Consider the following 10473-nt stretch of genomic DNA (forward strand, 5'->3'; position numbering starts at 1 on the left):
ACAACTAGATAACTATCAAATCATCCTAAATACCCCCAGAAATTGACCTGAAAACTGGCAGAACTTCACAAAAGATAGAGAAGAGCCACATCAAAGAAGTAGGAAGTGTGGAGTGTTTCAGTGGAACCACCCTCCCCAGTCACACTTGCCCTAGTCCCAGCACAGTGGGACTCTTCTCCCAGAAAACTTGCTCAACCCCTACCAGCACTGCATCTCCAGATTTTGGCATTTTGTGGGGCCTCAGTTCTGGCAGCCATGGCGACAAGTCTTATTTCACAAGTAGACCGAGCACATCTAGTAAAACACATCACATTCAGGTCTGTAGTGAAAAAGATATAAGTAACATGGCTGATAGAAAATTTAAAGTAACGATCATAAGGATACTCACTGGATTTTAGAGAAAGGTAGAAGACATCAGTGAGACCCTTAACACAGACATAAGGAATAACATAGCAGAGATAAGGGGCTCAAAAAATGAATTGAGAAACACACATTATGGAATGAAGAACAGTCTGGAAGAAGCAGAGGGACAAATTAATGACCTAGCAGGCAGAGTAATGGAAAGTAATCAAGCTGAACAAAAGAGAAAAAGCATTATGCAAAACTAGAGTAGACTTAGGGAACTCAATGACTCCATCAAATGTAATAACGTTCACATTATAGGAGTCCCAGAAGAAGAGAGAGAAAAGGCAGAAATTTATTTGAAGAGACAGTAATGGAAAACTTCCCTAATCTGGGGAAAGAAACAGATATCCAGATGCAGGAGGCACAGAGAACCCCAAATAAAACCAACAAAAACAGATCCATGAGTAGACATATAATCAAAATAGCAAAATAAAAATGACAAAATAATGTGATAAAGAAAAAAAAAATAAAAACAGGAAGACAGAAGAATACAGTTACATACAGAGGAACCCCCATTAAGCTAGCAAGGGATTTTTCATCAAAAAATTTGAAAGCTAGAAGGGAGTGACATGATTATTCAAAGTGCTGAATGGGAAAAAAATCTTCACCCAAGAATATTGTACCCAGCAAGATGATCATTCAGAATAGAAGGAGAGATAAAGAGTTTCCCAGACAAACAAAAACTAAAGGAGTTCATGGCCACTAAGCCAGTCATGCAAGAAATACTAAAGGGGACTCTGAGTGGAAAGAAGAGATCAAAAGTGACAGTATAGAAGTAGGAAATACAAAAGCAGTAAAAATGAATATCATTCAAGGAACTCACAAGATAAAAGGATGTAAAATATAACAACATATACCTAAAAATGTGGGGAGGAGAGGAGTAAAGAAAGAATTCAAACTTAAATGACCATCAACTTAAAATAGAAAAGGTTATATACAAACCTTCTGTATATAACCTTACAGAAAAGGTTATATACAAACCTAATGGTAACCATATATCAAAAACCACTACTAAACATGCAAAGAATAAAGAGAAAGAAATTGAAATATATCACTAAAGAAAATCAGCAAACCATGAAAGAAGATAAAGACAAGAAAAGATCAGAGAAACTCTTCAGAAACAACCATGAAACAAATCATAAAATGACAAAGACTCATATCTATGTAAATGTATTAAACACTCCAACCAACAGACATACAGTGACAAAATGGATAAAAAAATAAACAAGACCCACATATATGCTGCCTATAAGAGACTCATTTTAAACCTAAAGACACCTGCAGAATAAAAGTGAAGAGATGGAAAAACATCTATCATGCAAATGGATGGCAAAAGAAAGCTGGTATAGCAATATTTATGTATGACAACATAGACTTTAAAACAATATTTAACAAGAAACAAAAAGAACACTATATGAAAATAAAGAAACAAGCAAAAAGAAGATATAACAATTATAAATATTTATATGCCCAACATAGGAACACCCAAATACATAAAACAGTTAATAACAAGCATAGAGAAAATTATGGATAATAATATAATAATAGTCAGGGACTTTAACACCACACTTACCCATGGATAGATCATGTGAACCAAAAATAAACAAGGAAACAATGGCTTTGAATGACACAAATTTAACAAACATATTCAGACCGTTCCAGTCTACAACCGCAGACTACACATTCTTTTCAAGTGTACATGGAACGTTCTCCAGAATGTATTACATATTAGCCCACAAAACCAGCCTCAACATATTCAAGAAGATCAAAATCACACCATGCATCTTTTCTGACCACTGAAACTAGAAGTCAACCACAAGAAAAGATCTGGAAAGACTACAAATACATGGAAGCCAAATAACATGCTACTAAAAATGAGTAAGTGAAACAGGAAATAAGAGAAGAAATGAAAAAGTACATGGAAACAAATCAAACTGAAAACACATGATCCACAAACTTTAGGATGCGGCAAAAGCTTTTCTAAGAGAGAAGTTTAAGCATTACAGGTTTATCTTAAACAACTTAACCTTATACCTAAAGGAGCTATAAAAATAACAACAAACAAAACCTAAAGCCAGTAGAAGGAAGGAAATAATAAAGATTAGAGCAGAAATAAATGATTTGGATACAAAAACAAAAAACAAACAAAAAACCACAATAGAACAGATCAATTAAACCAGGAGCTGGTTCTTCGAAAAAAAATCAATAAAATTGACTAACCTCTAGCTAGACTTATCAAGAAAAAAGGAGAAAGGACTAATATAAATAAAATCACAAATCAGAGAGGAAAAATAGCAATCAATGCCACAGAAATACAAATAATCATGAGAGAATATTATGAAAAACTATATGCCAACAAATTGGACAACTTGGAAGAAATGGATAAATTCCTAGATTACCAAAACTGAAACAGAAAGAGTAGAAAATTTGAACAGATCAATTACCAGCAAAGAAATTGAATCAGTAATCAAAACCTCCCAACAAAAGTCCTGGATCAGATGGCTTCATGGACAAATTCTACTAAACATTTAAAGGAGAGTTAATACCTATTCTTCTCAAACTATTCCAAAAAACAATAAATAAATAAAGGGGGGGGGGCTTCTAAATTCATTCTACGAGGACAGCATTACTCTGATACCAAGACCAGGCAAAGACTCCACTGAAACAGGACCACATGCCAAAATCTCTGATGAACATAGATGTAAAACTCCTCAACAAAATACTAGCAAACTAAATCCAATAATACATTAAAAAAATCTTTCATCACAATTAAGTGGGACTTATTCCTAGGTTGCAAGAGTGTTTCAATATTCACAAATCAATCAACATGATACATCACATCAGTAAGAGAAAGGATAACAACCATATGCTCATTCCAATAGACTTAGAAAAAACATTTGACAAAGTACAGCATTCATTCACAATAAAAACCCTCAACAAGTAAGTTTGGAGGGAATATACTTCAACATAATAAAGGCCATATATGCAAAACCCACAGCAAACATCATACTCAGTGGTGAAAAACTGAGAGTTTTTCCCTTAAGATGTCCACTCACTCTCACTACTTTTATTCAACATAGTACTGGAAGCCCTAGTCACAGAAATCAGACAACAAAAAGAAATAAAAGGCATCCAAATTGCTAAGAAAGAAGTAAAACTTTCACTATTTGCAGATGACATGATACTATATATATAGAAAACCCAAAATATTCCACCAAAAAAACTGTTAAAACTGATAAACTCAGTAAATTTGCAGAATACAAAATCCACATTCAGAAATCTGTTACATTTCTTTACAACAATAATGAAGCAGCAGAAAGAGAAATTAAGAAAACAATCCCTTTTACAACTTCATTAAAAATAATAAAATACCCAGGAACAAACTTAAGCAAAGAAGTCAAAGACCTATACTCTGAAAACCATAAAACATTGATGAAAGAAATAGAAGACAACAAAAAGAAATAGAAAGACGTTCCATGCTCAATCATTAGAAGAACAAATACTGTTAAAATGTTTATAGTCCCCAAAACAATCTACAGATTTAATGCAACTGTGTCAAACTACCAACTGTTTTCACAGAACTAGAAGAAACAATCCAAAAAATTTGTATGGAACCACAGAAGACTCTGAATAGGCAAAGCAATCTTGAGATATACGTCATGAAGTGCCATCCAGGCACTCCAAAAAATCCACATTTTAAATCAACATTTCAACCCTAGTGTGAATAATTTTTCACATTAAACATATAGATATTTTGAATAAACTGCCTCTCCTTCATTTTCTCTCTGTTGAAATAGTCCTCTTTCTTTAAGATATGGCGTATTTGTCTGCCATATCTGCTTTGAAGTCTTCCCTGATCACCAGAGAGAATTGAACTCACCCAATCATGAATTCCAATGGTAATTGCTTTGTACTTATCTTATTTCCTGATACTAATTAGTTACCACTCCATATTTTAGTTATTGGTTTATATGCATTACCTCTAAGGTGATGACTATATAATATTAACCTAATATGACCACCTTTAGGAATAAAAGGGGCATCAATATTTAAGGTAGGGACACAGGTATAAACTCAGACTTCTCTGAGGAAACTATGAAGGGTGGTTATATTTTTATCTCCCTTATTTGAATGAAGCACATGGATTAGAGCTATGTTTTAGTTCCTTTATGGTATTTAGTAATGTTCATGACAATCAAAATAGAGGAACTTAAAAGAATTTATTAGATGATTACTTTACTTGTTAATTTTAGAAACTTCTTTTTATTCAATTCCAAATAGTTCATCTTTTGGTTTATGGAAAATCAAGTCATTACATGGACACAGCTCAGATAAACAAGAATTTCATAGATTCTATAATAAACATTGTTCATTGTCTGGTCCAGTAAATGCACACATACACACTTGCAAATATGAGGTTGGTAGACACATTGCTACGAACAAAAGTCAGTCTGTATCACGCAACATAATATGTACTTTTTAATTTAATTTACCACAGGCCAAATTTGAAAGATTTGGATCTCAAAAAAGGATTAAACCAACAAAATTAATTACAGTAAGGGAGATTGAAGAAAATCAGTGGTTTATCACATTCCAGAAATTCAATATTATTAATTATAATATCTGGATCATTCATCTTTCTAATTGATATAGTTTTCTAGAATATATTTCATATTTTTTCATTGAAAACAATGGTAACATCAGAGCGCCTGGGTGGCTCAGTCAGTTAAGTGACCAACTTCAGCTCAGGTCATGATCTCATGGTTAGTGGGTTCAAGCCCAATGTCAGTCTCTGCGCTGACAGCTCAGAGCCTGGAGCCTGCTTTGGATTCTGTGTCTCCCTCTCTCTCTCTGTTGCTTCCCCACTCATTCTCTGTCTCTCTCTGTCTCTTGATAATAAATAAATGTTAAAAAAAATTAAAAAAAAAAAAGAAAACAATGGCAACATTTTTTTCTGTATATTATCTATAAAAGGTTATATAAAAGAAATTCAAGGATCATCAACAATCTTAGATCTTGAATAAGATTGTGACATAACTCTTGGATGCTTTACCTGATATTTTTGGTAGTTTTTGTTTGTTTGTTTGTTTTAAACTAAGTTTTCATTCATTCAACAAATAGCTCAGTTTACTGTAATTCATTAAAAGTAAGTTGCTCACCGTGCTATAACCTGGAGACAAAACACTAAAGATGATATATTTAATCAGAAAGAAACATCATCTTAATTATATTTTAAAAGTATTTGAGGGGCACCTGGGTGGCTCAGTCAGTTAAGCGTCCGACTTCAGCTCAGGTCATGATCTCACAGTTCATGGGTTCGAGCCCCGCATCAGGCTCTATGCTGACAGCTAAAAGCCTGGAGCCGGTTTCAGATTCTGTGTCTCCCTCTCTCTCTGCCACTCCCCTGTTGATGCTCTGTCTCTGTCTCAAGAATAAATAAACATTAAAGAAAAAATTTAAAAAAAGTGTTTGAATTAGAACCTAGTTTTATATTTGAGGATGTAAAATGTATAAACTGAAGTATTACTTTAAAAAATAATATACTGTGGTGCCTGGGTTGCTCAATCAGTTAAGTGTCTAACTCTTGGTTTCAGCTTAAGTGTCTACCTCATGGTTGTGAGATGAGCCCCAGGGGCAGGCTCTGCATTAAGTGTGGAGCCTTATTGGGATTCTCTCTTTCCCTCTCTCTCTGCCCCTCTCTCCTTCTCTAAATAAATAAATAAATAAATAAATAAATAAATAAATAAAATATTAAAAAATAAAAATTAAAAAATAAAATTAAAAAATAACATACTAAACTAAATACAGTTAGGACACCTTAGGTGTATACATGATTTTTACCTACATATAATTAAGCAAAATAACAAATGTAAAGAAGAATTCACTTAAGTTTCCTTCCTATAAGTAGAATAGTATGTAATTTACCATATAAGTTTTTGATTTTGAAAATTAACTTGGTTTTTGGTAGAACAACATTACATTCTATTACAGCTGACTTTAACAAGTCAGATTGTATTCAATTTTTATCAAGCTAGTAATTTCAAAGCTTTCAAGATTCAGATTATTTTCTTTGGCCAAATATATTTCTTCAGTTAGTTTCATATTGAATATCCTGGGAGAAAGGAGGGAGGAAATAAAGTTAAATACTGTAGAATATGGCTGCTAAGTCCCCACTTTTTTAGCTAGTCAAAAAAACCTAGGTTGGTGATTGTAACTGCCTTAATTCATAATACATTTCATATTCTCCTTACTCTCTGCCAGAACTTTTCTGGACAGTGTTCTTTAATGTGGTAACCTGAACCATCTGTCCTATGAAACCTGACACATTGCTTTACCACTGTATTCCACTGATTATGGGTATTAATAAACACAAAGAAATAGCAAGAGGTACCACAGAAAACCTTCTGGATTCCAATAATAGCCCTCTTTTTGTACATTATTGCAATACCTCCCTGATAAGGGAATCTAATCAATAACATTGGTAAGTTCCCTTCTTGTTGATGAAGAAACATGAGAAGCCCCAAGTGGTCAGGAGTAGATTTAGACTCCCATTCATTGAATCATGATTGTATCTTTTTGAGTAAACATTCCTGCTTTGGGCACTAGAATTCTCACAGTCAATTCTCACAGTCACCAAGTTCAAGGTTGCAGTGACAAGAAGAAAATTTTCTCAAGGGGTTACTATATGTAATAATGATAACCTTCACTGTTACCTCTTGGTTTCCAGATCTATGCATTCTAAGCACTTATAAACTGCTAGTTCAAGGTACAAATCACATTCTATAAGCCTACCATGTCCTATTTTCTCCCAACAGTTGAAGTCCTTGATGATATGTGCATGTAAACCATAAATCCCATTAGGCTACCTCTGTTAACCAGCTACTCCTATATTCTCAACAGGAGCAATATCACCCCCAGGTGGGGGAAATTGGATTTTGAGTGTGAAAAAATCTGGGATATTATAATAGCATTTAATAATGTCTAAAAATATTCCTTAGGGGATAGATAATGAAAAAAATGTTGAAAAACAATGAATTACTGTATCACTTAGAGTCCCAGGAGAATTCATTTCAAAAACTATTTACAAAGCTATAAGGAAGGTGTTGGAAAACTACAAATGATAGTGCAATATCCTGGGGCTAGTATCAGCGAGGGCAGGTATTATCAACAGTATGCCCTAAGAGAAAAAAAAGAGATGTGGAGTTAAGAGAATCTAGAAGCAAAAAATCATATTCCAGTGACCAATTTTAGAAGAACTGGGACCTTTGACAAAAACAAGCAATTCAAAGTATTCCTTTAGGAAAGACTTCAGGGTAAAAGATTCCCCAACCTTACTTTCCTACCTTTTTCTGATCTCCTGCAAGTTCCCAAATTACTGATTCTAACTGAAAGCTATAGGGAAAGGGAACCCATTGGTATAGTCTACTCAGGTCAGTCTTCGATCTCAGAAAGCAGAGTGGAAAAAAGGTGGTGGCATAAACAGATGTTATCTAACACAGTAACATTTAATAGTAACCAGAAACAGGAAGACTATGTTTTAAACTTTGCCTGCTGCTTTATTGTAGGTGAAAATATGTGGACTAACCATTATCTTTAAGATATATGTCTAAATAAAATCTTTTGCATCAATCTCAATCTAAATTACGGTAAGAAGTCTGTACAGAAAGTCTATATAGAAGATTCTAGTTTTATCTAAAAATAAGTAAAGCTAGTATGTTTTTTAGCCTAGATGTAGCATATCAAGAGTTAATCAATCAATGCTAAGAAAAGAAATTCATTTCCAAAATACCCCCTCTATGTGGTCTGACACTTGACCATCATACACTTCTCAGTTTGCTGCACATATCTGTCCACAGTTACAGCACTTGGGGAAGGGAATACCAGGAGGCACTGAAAATGGATCACCAGGGTTTCACATGCATTCCTTTCTTTCCTCCTCAGTAATACTAGTCTCCAGTCTTCACCTGATCAAGGTCATCTCCTGATTGTTTTCAAGGGGCTCAGTGTTGATTTCTATCACTGACAGTTGCATATGCAGAGGCAGCAAAGGCTAGATATACATTGGTAACAGACTTCATGAAATTGAGCCCATAAATAGTCTCCATCTCTGACACTTTGGCCATTTTTTTTATTGTGCTCATTATCCTAATTACAGGATGGTCAATGAAGAAAGCTGGTTAAGTCATTTTGTCTACTTCATTGTGCAGTGCCTCTTCCATGATGGATGCTTTCTGATATAAATACAAAAATCTTCACTCTATGCCCTCTGCCATATATCCATTCACACAACTCTACCAAAGACCTTGTCTCAGATCTCTCAGCTTTTTTTCTTTTTTTTTTTCAATATATGAAGTTTATTGTCAAATTGGTTTCCATACAACACCCAGTGCTCATCCCAAAAGGTGTCCTCCCCAATACCCATCACCCACCCTCCCCTCCCTCCCACCCCCCCATCAGCCCTCAGTTTGCTCTCAGTTTTTAAGAGTCTCTTATGCTTTGGCTCTCTCCCACTCTAACCTCTTTTTTTTTCCTTCCCCTCCCCCATGGGTTCCTGCTAAGTTTCTCAGGATCCACATAAGAGTGAAACCATATGGTATCTGTCTTTCTCTGTATGGCTTATTTCACTTAGCATCATACTCTCCAGTTCCATCCACGTTGCTACAAAGGGCCATATTTCATTCTTTCTCATTGCCACGTAGTACTCCATTGTGTATATAAACCACAATTTCTTTATCCATTCATCAGTTGATGGACACTTAGGCTCTTTCCATAATTTGGCTATTGTTGAGAGTGCTGCTATAAACATTGAGGTACAAGTGCCCCTCTGCATCAGTACTCCTGTATCCCTTGGGTAAATTCCTAGCAGTGCTACTGCTGGGTCATAGGGTAGGTCTATTTTTAATTTTTTGAGGAACCTCCACACTGTTTTCCAGAGTGGCTGCACCAATTTGCATTCCCACCAACAGTGCAAGAGGGTTCCTGTTTTCCACATCCTCTCCAGCATCTATAGTCTCCTGATTTGTTCATTTTGGCCACTCTGACTGGCGTGAGGTGATATCTGAGTGTGGTTTTGATTTGTATTTCCCTAATGAGGAGTGACGTTGAGCATCTTTTCATGTGCCTGTTGGCCATCCGGAAAAATATGGAACACTTCACGAATTTGCGTGTCATCCTTGCACAGGGGCCATGCAAATCTTCTCTGTATCGTTCAGTTTTAGTATATGTGCTGCTGAAGGGAGCACACTCTCAGCTTTTTTCCATCCAGACCCCTGACTGGTTGACCAGGCCAATGGTCATTAAAATGAATCGATATATATTCTTAATTCAGGTCATTTTTTGTTCACTCTATCACATTGGAATTATGTCCAATGATGTAAGGGTTTAGTCTGATGTTCTACGGGATTTCCCTCTAGTCTGAATCTCTTTGCCTTCAATATGAGAAAGCATAGGAGAGTTGACACGGTCCTAAGATAAAACTATAAGGCCATTTTCAGGGAGGCCGACTTGAGAGAGCTCATTTTTGAGACCCTCCAGATGGGAGCCCAAAGTCTAGGAGAGCAGTCTATTATGAGTTTCTCTCCCACAATCTAACACTAAATATATGACCAATTTACCAAACAAGATTGCCTCTGAATTTATTAGATATTATGTATGAGGGAAAAGTGCTCAAATTAAAGTTTGAGCATTTTACATGAATGTGATTCCAAACCTACTTCAAAGTGAAACAGATAGTTGTAAAACAATATATATTGTATTCTGGGAGGAAGATGGCGGAGTAGGAGCACACTGGGCTCACCGCGTCCTGCTGATCACTTAGATTCCTCCCACACCTGCCTAAATAACCCAGAAAGCCACCAGAAGTCTAGCAGAATGGATTCTCCAGAGCCAAGCGTAGACGAGAGGCCCACGGAAGAAGGTAGGAAGGGCGGAGAGGTGGTGTGCACTACATGGACTGTCAGGAGGGAGCCGGGGCAGAGGGGCAGCCTGGGCGGAGGGGCAGCCCACGGGCAAAGCAGAGCCCTTGAGTCTGGCTTGCAAAAGCAGAGGGGCCGGATAGAGCGTGTTCAG

General features: G+C 35.9%; 1 non-coding gene across 1 annotated transcript; it reads right to left on the bottom strand.

Annotated features, from left to right (window-relative positions):
• Positions 1-9541: 9541 nt before the first annotated feature.
• LOC111561508 lies at positions 9542-9647 on the bottom strand. The gene has a single exon (XR_002744161.2). It is a non-coding gene; the product is annotated as a U6 spliceosomal RNA (small nuclear RNA).
• Positions 9648-10473: the final 826 nt, after the last annotated feature.

The sequence above is a fragment of the Felis catus genome, chromosome B4 (genome assembly GCF_018350175.1).
Source record: "Felis catus isolate Fca126 chromosome B4, F.catus_Fca126_mat1.0, whole genome shotgun sequence".
NCBI classification, from domain to species: Eukaryota; Metazoa; Chordata; class Mammalia; order Carnivora; family Felidae; genus Felis; species Felis catus.